This window comes from Macrotis lagotis, chromosome 1 (genome assembly GCF_037893015.1).
Source record: "Macrotis lagotis isolate mMagLag1 chromosome 1, bilby.v1.9.chrom.fasta, whole genome shotgun sequence".
In the NCBI taxonomy this organism is placed as follows: Eukaryota; Metazoa; Chordata; class Mammalia; order Peramelemorphia; family Peramelidae; genus Macrotis; species Macrotis lagotis.
In genome coordinates this window covers 772,211,185-772,227,750 of record NC_133658.1, presented here as the reverse complement: position 1 = coordinate 772,227,750, position 16,566 = coordinate 772,211,185, and the positions used below count along the sequence as shown (strand labels likewise).

The 16,566-nt window shown below is 34.0% G+C and overlaps 1 protein-coding gene and 1 pseudogene across 2 annotated transcripts in view; both read right to left on the bottom strand.

Annotated features, from left to right (window-relative positions):
* LOC141508162 (contactin-5-like) overlaps positions 1 to 16,566 on the bottom strand; it is a 1,214,304-nt gene that overhangs the window by 489,242 nt on the left and 708,496 nt on the right. The window lies entirely within an intron of this gene.
* On the bottom strand, positions 8,445 to 15,808 carry LOC141506868 (cyclin-Y pseudogene; annotated as a pseudogene).

The following is a 16,566-nucleotide window of genomic DNA, read 5'->3' as shown; positions in this document are numbered from 1 at the left end:
ACTTTTTAAAGTTGAACTCTCCTCCTAAGGTACAGGGACATTGTTTATTTGTCTGCCATTCAAAGTCCTATACAACTTGCCCCAAATGATTTTCCTGACCTTTACATGTATCGTCCTACTACCCTGTAGTAGCCAAACTGGTTTATGTATTGTCCCCAAATAGCATAGTCCAATGGTATAAATTCTGGATTTGGAGTCAGAGTTCCTGAGTTCAAATACTAACTCTAATGTTTATTATTTTTATGGCCTTAGTGGAATGACTTATTCTCTGTGAAAGAAAAAGATGGTATTGAATCAGATGAACTTGCTTGGTTAAGTTCTAAATCTGTACTTCTATCCCTTGTGATTTCCTGTCTTCTTGGCTTTGTATTTGCATTTCTATCCAACAGTAATATCTTCCACTCTCTATTCTACCTATATTCAAGTCATTATTACATCATCCAAATAGCCTCGCCTTAGACTGAAAAATATTTCTTCCTAACCTTTACTGTGTATATGATTCATTTAACAATTAATCATGTAATTCTCTAGGATTCTTTGCTTTGCTATCTAAAACCATTTGTAGAAATATGCTGTTATTTAATTTTTTTTAGGTATTTAGAAATATCCTATTTCTTTAATAATAAAGGATTTGTAGAGCTGTTGGGCACTTCTGTATCTTAGTTTATACTTCTCTTTTAGGACTTATCATTCATTGCCTTGTGTTACAGTAACTGTCAGATAATTGGTATTTTATAAGTGCTTGTTATCTGATATCTTGGATATTCCTTTCTTATCTTCTACTTGATTGCACATATCCCAGCTCGTCTGGCATAAAAGTACAGTTGTATGGATGGAGGCGTTAGGGTAGGTATGACAACTTTTTAGCAATAAAAATGATATTGAAAGAGTTAAACATTGCCCTATATATAATATAACTCATGCCTGATTGAGGCTTATCTAATACTTATATTTTCTCCATAGGGTCTTTCTGCACTTAAGAACCAGATAGCACTTCAGAGCCAGAAAATGAGTGAAGATAAGTGATTAATAACCTCAAAAAATAAGGGATGAAGCAGATAGCTAGTAGACTTTCAGATTTTATGATCTATTCAGTAACTATGAGAATAAACAAAAATATATGCTAATAAAGTAAAAGTTAGGAGAGCTCATTTAAAAAAATCTCACTTACAAATGATTTAACAGGTTACTATAAAATATAGCTTACTAAGTGATTTTTCTCATAATGTTCCTATGAAGCATATGTTACAAATAAAACCTATCACTCACGCATTCATAGGATAATTGAAGGAGGGAGTGTGGTACAACGTAAGGCTCATTAGGCTCTGCTACCTTGCACCTATTACTGATCTTCAATGGAACTCAGTTTACTTATCTGGACAATTAGAGTATTCATAAGAATAATAATTTGAAACTAGAAGACTACTTGAAAGGCATCAAGTACAACCCTTTCACTTTACAGATAAGAAAACTGAGTCTAGAGTTGAATGACTTAGGCAAGGTCACACAGCCAATGAAATTTGAACTTAGCATTTAACTAATTTTTTTTTCAGTTCACAATAGTGCCTTAATATGTCATGGGATGCTAAAGAATTAGTGTGTTAATCCTACCAGGAAATAATTATCTAAATAAGTAGTTGAGTTGCCTGTGATGCTTGTTGCCATTTCTGGATCCAATTAGGTCTTGCCCTACTTTTATGACTCAGTTCTCACACTATGTCCTTCGTATGTCCTACTTATTGCCACTCCCCCCCACCATTTATTGCTTTTTGTTCATGATTTTGCCATTTGAAATCATCCCCAAGTGTAATACTGAAGTGCTATCTGGTTCTTAAGTGCAGAAAGGCCCTATGGAGAAAATATAAGTATTAGAAGAACCTCAGTCAGGCATGAGTATGTTTGGGGGTATGAATTCAGTATTAAGGACTCTGGAAAAATTAAATATTGTGACTGGAGATTTCTCCTAGGAGCAATGGTTCAATGAATCAGGATTTCTAGTGACTTTATAGAACATAACTACTACTATGAAAGATAGGTATGCATATGTATATACATATGTCTCTATATACACATATATGTGTGTACATATGTTCATATGCTTATGCATATAAATGTATGTGTATAGATTTGTATATGTATATGTGTACATACATATAAGTGTATGCATGCATCTGGGAATGTATATGGAAGTCTGTTTATGCATACACAAATGGCCTTCCGAGTCAATGCAAAAGGAATACTCTTTAATGATTTTCAAAGTCCTTCTAACAGTCTTTAATCATTAACAGCTGAAATAAACCTGAAATGTTTTGCCTATAGATGAGTTCAACACTAAAAGAAAAATCCACCTTTTGGATAGAGATGTGCTCATGTTCAAAAGAAATAAAAATGGTATTGTCTCTACCTTCAAATGCCTAAGATTAATAATTTCTTTGTTTCTTTTTTCCTTCCTCCTCTTTCTCCTTCTCCTCCTCCTCCTCCTTCTTCTCCTTGGTTTTTGCAAGTCAATAAAGTTAAGTGATTTGCCCAAGGTCACACAGCTAGGTAATTAAGTGTCCCAGATGGCATTTGAACTCAGATCCTCCTGATTTCAAAGCCAGTGCTCTCTACTAGGCCACCTACCTGACCCCTACTGCACCACCTATGCTGCTTTCTACTTCCTTCCTCCTTCCTTCCTCCTTCCTTCCTCCTTCTCTTCTTCTTCCTTCCTCCCACCCTCCCTTCCATCTTCCCTCCACCTTCCTTCCTTCCTTCCTTCCTTCCTTCCTTCCTTCCTTCCTTCCTTCTTCCCTCCCTTTTTCCCTTCCTCCTTCCCTCTCTCCTTCCTTCTTCCTTCCTTCCTTTTCTTCTTTTTTTCTTTCCTTCTGTATTTCTTTCTAATTAGACCTTCATTTGCTTTGACTTCCAACTTCCTGAAGATGAGTCATTATTCTTCTAATAAAAGCACTTTCTCTTAATCATCATTTCCCAGAGCCAATGATGACAAATATAGATGAAGTATAAAGAATGACAAAGCAGGACAAAAAGTACCAGTTTCTAGAGAAATTCATCAGCATAGCAACAATATCTGAGAATGCTCAATGGTTTCAAAGACTTTGCCCTCCAGGGATTAGAACACCAGGTCCAACAGTAAATTTTAATAATATACAAACATTCACTAAACAATGCTTAACTTTCCCAATTATAAAGTCCCAAAATATGAAATCAAGAAAATAAGTTTTATGATAAAACTGTAGTTGTTTAGACTCTAAATGTTGTCAGTCATTTCTGCTGTCATTTCAGTAGTTTAAGAAGTCATTAACGTAATAAGGAAATTTTTACATAAAAACATACCCTTTTAAACCCAGCAGTATCCCAATAAACCTAATTCACTAAAAATTAGTTGCTGTAATTTATAAGAGCACTTATCAAGATTAATCTCTTCTAAATGTAATTATTCTCATTTATTGAAAGTTTTGGAAAAATGTGAAGGAAACATTTTCCCCTGAGGGAGAAAATGCAAAAGTGAATTAAATCTTAAACAATATCACAAATACTAAAATCTACATAGTCTCATTTGATCATTTTAATTTTTTAGTAGCACCCCCACCTTTTTTTCATTATGTGCTGACTTTCTCATTTGTTGTTATATTATCTAGTTTTTTAATATACATTTTTAGAATATCAATGTTGAGATGATGAATTCTGAAAATGAAAGGCTTTGAGTTTAAGTCTTTAATGTGACTTCTTTCAACTCCATAGCAAACACTCCAAAATGAGCATGTTTTCTCTGGAGGTGAAAGTGAGCACACCCTCACTCAAATCCAATTCATGTGCTTGTTGTGGTATCACCTCCCTGATGTTATGGTATTCTTCAAGAATGAAGGACAAACAATAGTGAATTAATACTACCAATCACATATTGTGTTTTGAACTTCTTGGACAATCTATTGAAGCCTATAAGTACTTTCTCAGAATAAGATTTGCTGCCAACTTTCATAATGAATAGAAATGTTAAATTTCAATTCTTCTAATAAGCCCTTTCTCTTAATCATCAGATCCCAGAGCCAATGATGATGAATATAGATGACGTATAAAGAATGACAAAGCAGGACCAGGAGTAGCAATATCTAGAGAAATTTCAGTTCAAAGACAGTGAAAATAAAGACGTATTTTCTTTTGTTGCAGGGCAATAGGGATAAGTTACTTGCCCAAGGTCACAAAGCTAAGTATTAAGATCAGATTTGAACTCAGGTCCTTCTGGATCCAGAATCAATGCTCTATCCACTGTGCCACCTAGTTGCCTCGTAAAGATGAATTTTCTTCTTGTCCAAGTTCATGCATTTGCTGAAATCTCTTCATGAACTGTAGTTAAGAGCCCCTTCTATAGATGAATAATGTGAATAAATGTCAGATTTACTGTCAAAATTTTTGTCATGTCTTCCATGACTACTCAATGGGGATGCTATAGGGGTCAGGGATTCTTTTCCAACCATACCCTTCTGTGATTCTATGATACCAAGACAATTATTACTTCCTTCTCACTTTTACCATTTTCCTTAAAATACTCCTTCTTCTTTCTATGGTTATGATTCTTTAAACAAAATTTTGCAATTGAACTTTCAGATTAAAAGTTGTTCTTAATATGAAGCTGCACTATTATAGAAATTAACTTTCCAGGCTAAGGACCAATAAAATTAATGTGTTTTAAAATACTTTTTTTTTTAGCTTTTTGTAAGGCATTGGGGTTAAGTGGCTTGCCCAAGGCCACACAGCAAGGCAATTATTAAGTGTCTGAGGCCAAATTTGAACTCAGGTACTCCTGACTCCAGGGCCAGTGCTCTATCCACTGGGCCACCTAGTTGCCCCTAAAATACTTTTTAAAATTACAAATTGTTCTCATTTTTATTTAATGAAGAAGAAAATTCAATCAGAAAGTTATCTTACTCTCTGGAGGTAAATATCATGTTTATATATGAACTATAGATCAAAGCAAAACTAGAATGGGTCTTTGTCAGTAAGGCAGCAAGAAAAGGATTATAAGGTTTGCTGAGTTCACAATTACTTTCAAGAGCATGTGGGCTGAGAATACTTTTCACTAATCATTTCTGGTAACTTGAGGACATTAACTAGTGTACTTCACTTTTTACAAATTATCATTCATTCCATCTATCCATCCATCCATCCATCTATCCATCCATCCATCCATCCATCCATTCATTTATTCATTTCATTCAATTCAAGGAGAATTTTGTTGAATGTAGACTCTTTGAAGAAAGGGACTGTGGTTATTTTTATTTTTCTTATATCTCTAGCACCTAGCACAATGCCTGTACAGAATATCAAATGAATTATTATTTATTGCATTATTATGTGAAAAGCTATTGAGTACTTAAAATGCCACAAAGAATTCAGGATTTGAAGGACCTATTCACAAAAATAAAATTTTGTAAAATTAAGGAATTTTTCGATGATGCACATGTTCATCACCTTGATATAATCCTGATCTTTGTTTTTGATTTTTAAAGAAAGCATTGTCATTTTGACTTTTCTAAAAACAGGAAGCACTGCCTTTTCTTTAACTATTATACCAAAACTGAAGTGCTTATTAATAGAGGGCGATAAAATAGCTAAACACAATACACTTTTTCAAGATCTAACTTTCTATATAGCTAAGAAATAAACGAAAAAAGTATTGAGATATATTTTTACTTATACGTTGTTTCTGGAATCAGCATTTCATCAATATACTGTAGCAATGAAGTCACCCATGAATCAGGAATTATATCACAACAAAGATTTAGATCTGTATTTAAGAATTCCACCCACATCAAGCTTTTTAAAGAAGACTGATGCTAATATTATTTTGTTCATTTCAATATGATAAGTTCTCAATGGATGTATCAAGATTATGAGAATGCTCTAACCGTTCCTCAACAGTGTCATCTGAATCTGCCACATTTTATCTTAAGGTAACTTTTTCAAATTAGATTATGATTCATTTTATATAGAACTTCTACTGTATATACTTTAATTATATATTACTTTATGCATGTGCCTTAAGGTGACTTTCCCATGAAAGCACAATTTTATTAAATCTAATAAATGAATTCATAAACCCAAATCTGATTAAGTAATAATGGACTTTGCTTATTTTAAAAATTTAATAATGTCATCTTCTAGCTACTATAACATTTTCACCGAGGTAGACTTGAAAATCTTAAGAGTATTAAGAATCTAAATTGACTTAGACAAGTGGACATGTGGGCCATTCAGCTCAGTGTATTACATCTTATAAGTCTCACTCTGGAACAATATAGGAAAATGCAGTATTCACCATCATGGAAACATTTTTAAAAATGAGAGAAGCATCTTTTCCATTAACTCGTTCCATGTTTCCTGCCCACTAAATATCCTATGTGTCCTAAATTGCATCATTTGACTTTGGAACCAAAAATGTTTTCCAAGCTGGGAGTTAATAACAAGGTTTAGAAAAGACAGAAGTGTAAGGAAGGGGCATATTATTTGCAAAATATCTATGAGTCCATGTGCAAATCCATCAATAAGCAAACATATCTTCTGTGGATTTAATAATGATAGTTATAGATTTAATAAATGATAACTATAAGTGATAAATCTGTCATGCATATTTCAAATATTCATAGATGCTCTTGCAATTAAGAAAATACAGTTTAATTTAAAAGTCCAATTGAATTTACAGTGACCTCCATAAATGTAAGTAAGTTGTCTTTCATAATCAAGAGGACTATGTCATCATGTACATGTTGGCATGACTTGTAAATTATTCTTAGTATAGTGAGGTATGCAAAGACATCCTTCTCACTGCCTTTTCCAGAATCATTTTGCCTCATAGCCTGATCAATAGGAAACAGGACTTCTGGTGAAGGTCTGAATGGCTGCAGACGTCCTTGACAATCAAGCGAGGCATCATAGTGCACCAGCAACACTGGACAGCTATTTGGTTACAATACAGTATGCATTTTCTGCAAATACGGTCTGATGTTACATGATCAGCATACATTCCCTTTGTATTTCTTGATATTTTAGACTTTTCTAAAAGTCTAAATGTCAATTATTTGTATGTCCTATATACTAGTTTTGGAACCTTTGATCTTTGTATTTAACTTGACAAATACTTTCATGATATCTCTTGCGTTGTTTTGTAATTTATCTCTTATATTGCTATTCATCTTTACAAAATTATATTCTAAGCCTGCCCCCCCCCCATCATGGGATGGAGATGAAGGCTATTCTAATGAAATACAAGCTAGGGCTGCCTCCACCATGCTAGAAAGGTTACACATAAAAACCTGGGATAGATTCTTTTTTTTAGGACCAGATAGTTAAATGAATGAGGTTCATCTGCAGTAGACTGGTCAGTTAATGATGAATTTTTTTCATCATGGAAAGTTGGCATGTTGAGTTTAAGATCACTACCTGGTAGGTGTCCTCCTGGAGGCACTGAATTAATTCAAACTTTAAATTAATACTGTGAAAGAAGTGATTAAATGATTTGGAAGTTCTTAGTAAGTCAAATAAAAGGTCTTAGAGTTAGTTTTATCATTAACTTAAAAGTAATAAGAAATATCACCTAATGGGATATTATAGTTATCTACTACCAAATTGCCCATAATAATTATTTGACAAAAAACTATAAACAAAAGAAAAATATGTGTGGGGAGGGAAGTAAGATTGGAGGGAAAATTGTAAAACTCAAAATAAATAAAATTTTTAATAATAAAAAAACAAAAGAAAATAAATATTTGTACCTAATGTTCCTATATCAGTTGCAAAAGATTATTGAGACATTCCATGAAGAATTTAACCAGAGTCCAGAGTCTGAACTCTCCTTAACCAGTCTCCAAATTAAAACATAATATCATTTTATACTCAATGGCTCTAATTCCTGGATGGAAATAAGTGAGGATAGCAAGAAATATAATGGAAAATAAGGTACAGGACTAGGGAATGAAAGAGGCTAAAAATTTGCTGAAAAGATAGATATCATTGAACTATGTATTATTAATGCTTTCTCTGGAAAAAAAAGCAAGTAGGTAGATACTGGTCACAGTGAGTTCCAAATAATTTTACACAAAAATGAATTGATTATATTTCATAGACAATAAGTAGCTCATTTCTAAATCAGCTATCTATGATACAGTCAGTCCAGAATTTTTTAAGAACAAAATCAATAATAGAAAAGCTAGAAGAAAGAATAACATTCAGAAAAAAAACAGAGAGAATAACTGAAACCACTCACTACTGATCTACCTAAGTTATTGAAATGATACAAGTTAGATACAGAAAAAGGACAGACATAGAGTTTTGCTATGCATTTTCATTGCTAAATCTAACTGATTTCATTGCTAATCTAACTAATGACTTTAAATAACTTTACCAAACAACTTAAAAAGTCCTTTAGGAAAACCTTAAATTGGCAGATGAAGAGATAAAGATATTTAAAGAAACATTGGTAAAAGATTCAATTAAACCAAGTCTTCTGGAGCACCCTAAGGAAGAAAGTAGACCAAAATAACAACAAAAACAAATGAGATATGGAAACAATGTGAAAATATTTGAATGGGAAAACAGGATCAACTCAATTATGTCTTAATGTACCTACAGAGAAGTGGAAAAGGTACTAAAAAGAACAAAGGAAATATAGATGGATTTGAGTTAGACCAGGTATACATACAATAGATTCATGATGGATACAAAGTTATGAAGAAATTGAAGGATAAATAAAAGATATTTGAGTAAGAGAACATAAGAAACATGTGGGGGAAATATGCATACTAAAAATACTGAATAAACATTGACTTGGAACTTAGATTCATACTTTTCCATGCATATAACATTTTATGAGACTATTGAGAGTGTTGATAGGCAAAATATAAACTTTAATTTTTATTGTTTATTCCATAACAGACCATGTCTTGACCATCACAAAATTTATTTAAAGAAATAGAGAAGACAAGAAGCAACTGCATTAGTTTTTGGTTATTTTGAAAATATAGTTTTGGTGGAACAAAATACCATCTATCTTCTAACATATATATATACTATTTTTGTAATATATAAAAGTTATCTTATAATTGATTACTTCCTATATCCTTTTTTAATGTTGGTAGTGATAAGTTGGTTTCTTTATATTTAATTTGTGAAAAATACCTCAATAAAATTAACATTCATCTCTTCAATTATTTTCCTAGTGAAATTCTCCTTCCACCTTCCATTTTTTTAAATTAAAAATTTTTTTTAAACAAATAACTTGGATTTAAAGCAAATGTGTGCCTGTGTTTGTGTGTGTGTGTGTGTGTGTGTGTATGTGTGTGTGTGTGTAAATTGAAGGGGATATTACTTGCCACAGTGGAGATAGAGAGGAATGAACTAGGTAGACTGTACAAAAAAAACCACTCCTCTGATATGAATTCAAGGTGGCACAGTGCATAAAGCACTTGTTTTGGAATCAGGACAGAAGATGGAATTCAGCCTCAGTCACTTGCCATTTACTAGCTGTGTGACCTTGGGCAAGTCACTTAACCTTGATTGCCTTGCCTCTAGGATTACTTCCAGTTGTTCTGATCCTTTTCTGGTCAATGGATCCAGATGATTCTGAGTGACTTAGCACAGTATGCCTTCACTCAAATCCAATTCATGTGCTTGTCATGGCATCACCTCCCTGATGGCATGGTTTTCTTCCAGAATGAAGTTTAATTATAACTTAAAAATATGCGTGTACATATGGATGAAAATAAATAAATAAATAAAAGAATGAAGGACAAACATCAAATGCTTGTGGGAAGTTAAGGAGAAGGGAATAGAAATTTCTGCAGCATGTTGCTTCTTCTTTGCCTACAAAGACTGAGTGTTTTGAAATCTACCTCTAGGTCAGAAAAAACAAAACTATTCCAAGAAGATAAGAAGACACAAACACTTTGTGTGGCTTCCCATTTTTTGGTAGAGAAAATACTTAAGAAGAAATAGCACAGAAATATTGGATTCTTTTGTATGTTTTTAGTTCAGCACTAGGATTAAGGTAACTTTTTCATTTTGGGGGGGAAAATTAAATGTACAGTTCAGGTATCTAGGAACAGAAGAGATGCATAATATTTTTGAAAAATCATAGCCAACAAGACAGGTCACAGAGAATAGTTTAGGAAGAAAGAACCAATACTATTTATTTATATGTTTGTACAATGGAAGGTACAGATTGTATTTGCTGCTCTGCAGGTCCAACCCCCCCAAAAAAACAAACAAACAAAAAACAACCACATTCACCCATAATCTGAAAATTATTTAGAAAGAATGCAAAAAATCCAACAACATAATTTCCAGTTAACTTAGAAACAATTTTCCTTAGTGCACATCCAAACTTGTTTATCTTCTCTTTTATTTCCATTTTGTATTTATCTATTGATGAGCATATGTCTCAAACAGATCATAAAGTCATATATATCTTTCTTTCCTGCCTCTACAAATACTTTCCTTTTCCTCTGTTTGTTCTTGCAGGATCAGGGTGCCCTATTCCTTCACTCAAGGTTAGTGACATTGAGGGGAAAAGGTGTGAGACAGGATTTCCAAATACTGATTTAGCTTTCCACTGAAAAACTGCTGTGTATGTGCTGCATAGTGAGGAGGCAATGTAAAGACAGCTTGTTGGAACTAAGGATTAAGAGCAAAACCAACAAAAAACATAACCCCCAAACCCCAATGTCTTTGTGTTTTCCCAAAACAAATGAGAAATCAGAGAGTGGAAACAGTCTTTTTATAAGAATATCCTACATGATAGGTGATGTTGGCTGAAGACCACTCAATGGCAACCAGGTTGTCAGCACTAGCTGATTACTTCCTTTTCAATCTTAAATTCTTGTCTTCACATAGACAAGAGATGGCCTCAAGCTTGTTAGCCCTTTCATTGATGAGGGGCTCCAAAGGGAAGTTGAGATTATTTGTTTCTGAGAGAATGAATTTCAAAATGATACTTGGCTTAAAAACTAGAAGGAATGTTGATATTAAACTGTAGCAATTCAAGAACTGTCACTCCAGCTCATTCATATCTACTGATGTCCTGCAGTAATCCATGTTCCAGACTATCCCAAACTTTGGATGCTAAGTGAATTGTGTCAAGTACAATTGTTTTTCCTAATTTGCTGAATAGATATATCTACCTCAGCATAAATTAAAAGTCTTTCAAGATATACCAGATTAGGACAGCTAGGTGGCTCAGTGGACAGAGTATGGGTCCTGGAGGAACTCAGTTCAAATCACTTGATGCTTATTTAGCTGGATGACCTTGGGCAAGTCACTTAACTCCATTGATTTACAACCCCTTCCTCCCCCCCCAAAAAAAAAGAGAAGACAATTTTTTGCCAGGATAACAATGGCCCACTCAGCAGTCAGCTGGACTGTGGTAAATCTGCTTTTGTTCTGGATTGTGTTTATCATAATTTGATGGCACTTTAGTTTTTGAAATGGGATGAAGATTTTCATCAAAAATATCCAAGAATATCCTTCCATCTATGTCCCTGTTTTTGATGTGATTATAAATTTCAAGAGTTACACATTTAATTGTATTCTTGAGATTTTGTTGATTGACTGTGCTATTGTCTAGGGAAAAAAATGGATAAGAGTTGTATTTCCTTCCCATTTGTCCTAGAGGACAGTGGTTGATGAAGAGACTCTTTTTTTTCCCTCTCATGTCAGTCTGACATTTACTGAGGAAAATTGTGCTGGCACAAGCAAGGGTGGTTTGAAGGGTTACATTTCTTGTTCAAATTATTGATATTCTCTCAATCTTTGAAGGTTTGCTGGTTATAGCCTGTGACCTCCCATCTCAACGCAATATCAAAGCTATAGAACTTCAGCCAGGAGTGAGCATTTCTCCTGAGCTTGGGGACTCATATACATGCCCAAGTGTGTGGTGGCAGCAGTGTGGTGGTGCCTAAGTCATCTTGCTACAGTCATGGTTTGGTCTGAGGCTGGGGCACCAATCCTAAATATTTTTGTTTCTTTGCATTTATTCAGAAATCTCTCACATTCCCAAAGTAGACAACTAGGGTACCACTTCTTTTTCCACATGCAGCTGGTTTTCTAAATAACCCTGTTTCTTTCATGTAAAAGCAGATAAGTCATCTAATTCATAAAGGGAATGTTGCACTTTGTACATTAAGGGATTTATACTGAGTTGGTGTCACAATTTCCATTGGGAAAGATATATGCAGTTCCATTGGTTCTTTTTAGGACAGACGTAGAAAGAGATGCATCTGACATGTAGAGAAAGACAGCCCTCAAGAAGTCCCAGATTTTCAGTTTGCCCTTCAAAAATGATCAATCAGATGAACCTCCTTGGGGAAGATCAGAACTTCTCCCTTGACTTGAACAGTTGAGAAATATTTGAAAGGAACAAGGAAATAAAATTCTAGTTCAATATTCTTCTTGGAGACTGAAGAAAAGAATGCCCAACTTTGTGGCACTTGAGCCCTCTTGTGCCTTCTCCTCATCCACTCCAATTATCATGTTGGTGGGGTAAAAACTACTTTTGACTTTCTTCTTCCCCAGGCCTTGGATTTCATCTGTACCTGATTCCCATAAGCCACAACTGTGCATTTAGACAATCCACGTAGACATACAGGTATCACATAAATAACAACTCACATTTCTTGTATGAGGTAAAAATATTAAAGGGAGAGGAAATTCCATATTCATGTCTTTAGTCCAAGGGTTGTATATATTTTGTTTAAATGGTTTATACATTAATTGAATTAAATAGAATTAAACTTAAAGTATCATAAACATATGTATATGTGTGTGTGTATATATATATATATATACACACACACATATATGTTTTTTTACTTAAGTTAAATTCTCTTATCTATTTCTGTATTTCCCTATGTTTAAGACACACCTTAATTTGGAGACCTGAAATTTGAAAAAAATATATTACATAAAGTTTTTGAACTCAAGTTTTATTCATCATGAAATTCAAGGACCTTCTCCTCATAGCTTTCAGGCATCTTTTGGGCAAGTCTGGTGCATGGATGCATGCTTAGTTCATTCCACTTCATGAACCTGAAGCACCAGTTGTGTCCTCCTTGGAAATCAGTTGGTTCTTTTTCATCAGCAATTCTTCTGGCCTCCTGCTGAACCATCTTTGTGGACACAGGAATTCAAATGGTCCTTTGCTCTTCAATCCATCTTTTCAATTCCCTCTAAGTCAGACCATTTTTGAATGTTTTCAGTATGCTTTCTTCTTCTTGGAGCCAGTATCAGATTGTTTTCTCAGTTGGAGGAGGAACAAACAAAGGTTCAGCAGCATGAGTTCCATTCACTTTTGTAAACTGGATCACTTTTAACTTGAATTCAGCACTGTCCACAAATCTTTTCTGAGCCATTGCTGGGCAGACTGTGGCAAAACATAATTTAATATAACAGTAACAAATGTGAAACAGTGAGTGCAAAGACATCAAGTGCAAAAAAGTGGCAAATACAAGTAAAAAAATCTACAATCATTTCTATCTTTTAGACCCCAAACTTTTCAAAAAAGGATGAGTCTTATACATGGGTATATATGGCATCTATCTATTCATACATCTCTCTATCTGCCTGATTATGTATGAACACAAAAAGTAACAGAGATCACATTATTTCAATTGTCACTGATTCTAGAAGTTCTAGAAGTCTTTACAGAAGTTGACTGAAATCAATGGTATCATACTCAATCTTAAGAATTAAAAGTTTCAACATAACTGAGAATGAATTTTTCATTTTTGCGCAAAGAAAAACTTACTAAACTGAGAACAATATTGCTATTAAGTGTTAAAAGGAAAAAAAAAGAAACCTAACACCTCAGTTGCTAACTTTTCTGTGAAATATAAGGTTTATTATGTGTTCATTTCAATTAAGGGAAAGATATTCAAGTGTCAAAACAATGTGCCCACTGTAAATAGATGCTCTTCAAATCCGAACACCATTTCCCCCAGCAATTGGGGGAGGGCACCTGCTATGTGGGATCATGATTCTAAAAAGGAGCAATAAAAATAAACACAGCTGTTGCTGCCAACTTGCTTTGGCTCTCTGCTAGCAGTCAATAGACAGATAATGGCTTGTTTTTACAAGACAGACTGTAAGAAATGTCTTGATCATGGCAATGGTATGATGACTGGAGTAAACATATTGAATTTCTGAACATATTTCTGAAAGACCAAGTTCCATGGATGGAGCGGCTCTGTAGGAAAGGAAATGGAAATTGCATGCAATAAGTTCCCTCTCATTGCTGCCAAATTTTCTATACTGTATGCTTCATTGCAAATGACTTAGTTTTATCTGCATTATAAAAATGTAATATAGTACACAGTGGTGTAAAAGATTAAAAACAATAACAATTACAACTGTGAATCAGCCCTGACAAGGTTAATATAGATTTACAATAGTAAACTAAGCAGGGTGACTATGACATTGGAAATATTGAGAGATTTATCATCAAAAGAGTGAAAGCCATCCCTTCCTTTGTAAACCACAACTCAGAGACACATGGCACCCAAACTTTTATTTTTTTCCATTTTCTTGTTCACATTGAACAGGAAATGAAGTTCTAATATAAACTGCACTGCCTATTGCTAATCCTCTTTCAAATTCATTACCTGCGGTAATGATCTAATTAAGGTAAAAAATAAATTAGACAACCTTGCCTGTCTAACAGAGATTGTAAGCCCCCAGGGTTGGAACTGTATGATCTCCATGTCAGAAATAGCAGTAAGTGTAAGTCAATAAACAATGGTAACAAAGCTAATGGGCCCCTTCTAGAGACCTCCTTAGCCCCATTTCCTTGTATTCTGTAAATGATATATCCTCAGTTCTTTGATCACTTTAGCATAGTGAGCAAAATGCCACCTGTTAAGTAAGTGTCACAAAGCCCTGGCATGCACTTCCCATGTAAGCACAGGGGGATTTATGATCAGTGTTCACATTTCTAACCCCTCCCTTTTTCAGATTGCTCCAAGAAACCACCTGCTCTGCAAAATCAGCATCTGTTAATATCCTGTTTTCACTTTGCCCACTTAATCCTGTGCTTCCTTGTTTATTTAAAGATTGCTTGTTATTTATCTTCTAAAGAATAATCTCTCCCTACTACTTAAATGCCTTGCCATTACATGATAGTCAAGGTATAGTCCAAACTGTTGCTGGTTATTTGAACAAAATTGTAATTAAATAGCTATAGGCTAGTTTTAGGGATGGGGGGAAGGGCAATAATCTAAATCTCTGATTTGATCAATGAAGGGAATTCCAGATGTGGAAACTCCATCCACTAATATAATTTAGAGAATTACTTGGGGACTACTAAAAAGTTTAGTAATTTGTCCAGTGTGCTAGAGTCAGACTGTGGCTGAGGCAGAAGCCAGAAGTCTTCCTGGGTCTGAGGCAAGGTGTCTTTCCTTTTTGTTATGCCCCCTCTCAAAGCATATCACCAAAGAAAATAACCTGAATTTTGAATATAATATGCTCATTATAATAGTCAAAAAATCAACTATCTAAAACTTTCATTCAACATAATACAAAAAAGTCTGAAAATAGAAATGCAAATATGAGTTTAGAAAGAAGAAATATTTTGTTTATTTAAAAAATAAAATTAGTCAAACTGAGTTGTTCTCTAAGTCCTTAGTCCTCTTCTCTATCTACAATCATTTTTTTTCTTGGTGATCTCATCTATGCCCAGTGATCATCACAATGCAAATGAATCTTTCTGTAGCCAAACCAAGTACTGATCTTCAAATTCAGACATCCAAGAAGTTATACTTACCTGCATGGCTTTCTAGAGTTGCCAACAGGATGTCCTGCCCCACTACCAAATTATCATCTTTCCCCAAGTCAATAGCTTTTCTTGACTTCTCTTTCTGTGAAACTTAGCACTCACTGAACTTTAAAAAAAATGGGAATTTACAGATTGTCTAGCCCAAATGTTTCATTTTACAGAGGAAACCAATGTGCCAAGAGGTAGAACAACTGGTCTAAAGTCACACAGCTACTACAAAATAACACTTCTGTAACTGGAATTTTAGTATTTATTGTGGCTCTAATATCAGAACCTTTTCATTCAAATAGAAGAGGGAATAAAATAAGCATTTAATCAGCATTATTGTATCATTTTATAGATATAATCTCATTTGATCCTCAAAACAGCTCTGGGGAGGAAGTTTTGTTATTTCCATTTTACAATTTAGGAGACTGAATCAAATAGAGGTAAAATGACGTGCTCAGTGTCATACAGCCATTAAGTATCAGGAACTATATTTAAATTTAGGTCTTCTTGACTCCAAGACCTACAGCAGCTCATTTCAATGCAAAATTGGCTGCAATCTTATTTAAAAATGAAAATTCAAAGTCTTATATTACATCTTTCATACAACCTATGCCCCAGACAAATAGATTATTGAACCCTTTGTAAAGTTTCTGTTCTGTAAAACTTTACTTATAACTTTTTCCTTTGTACTTCAAAGTACATTCTTAGCAGTACCCATATAAGATTTTTAATTCCTAGCTCAAATGATACTTTCTCTTTAAAAC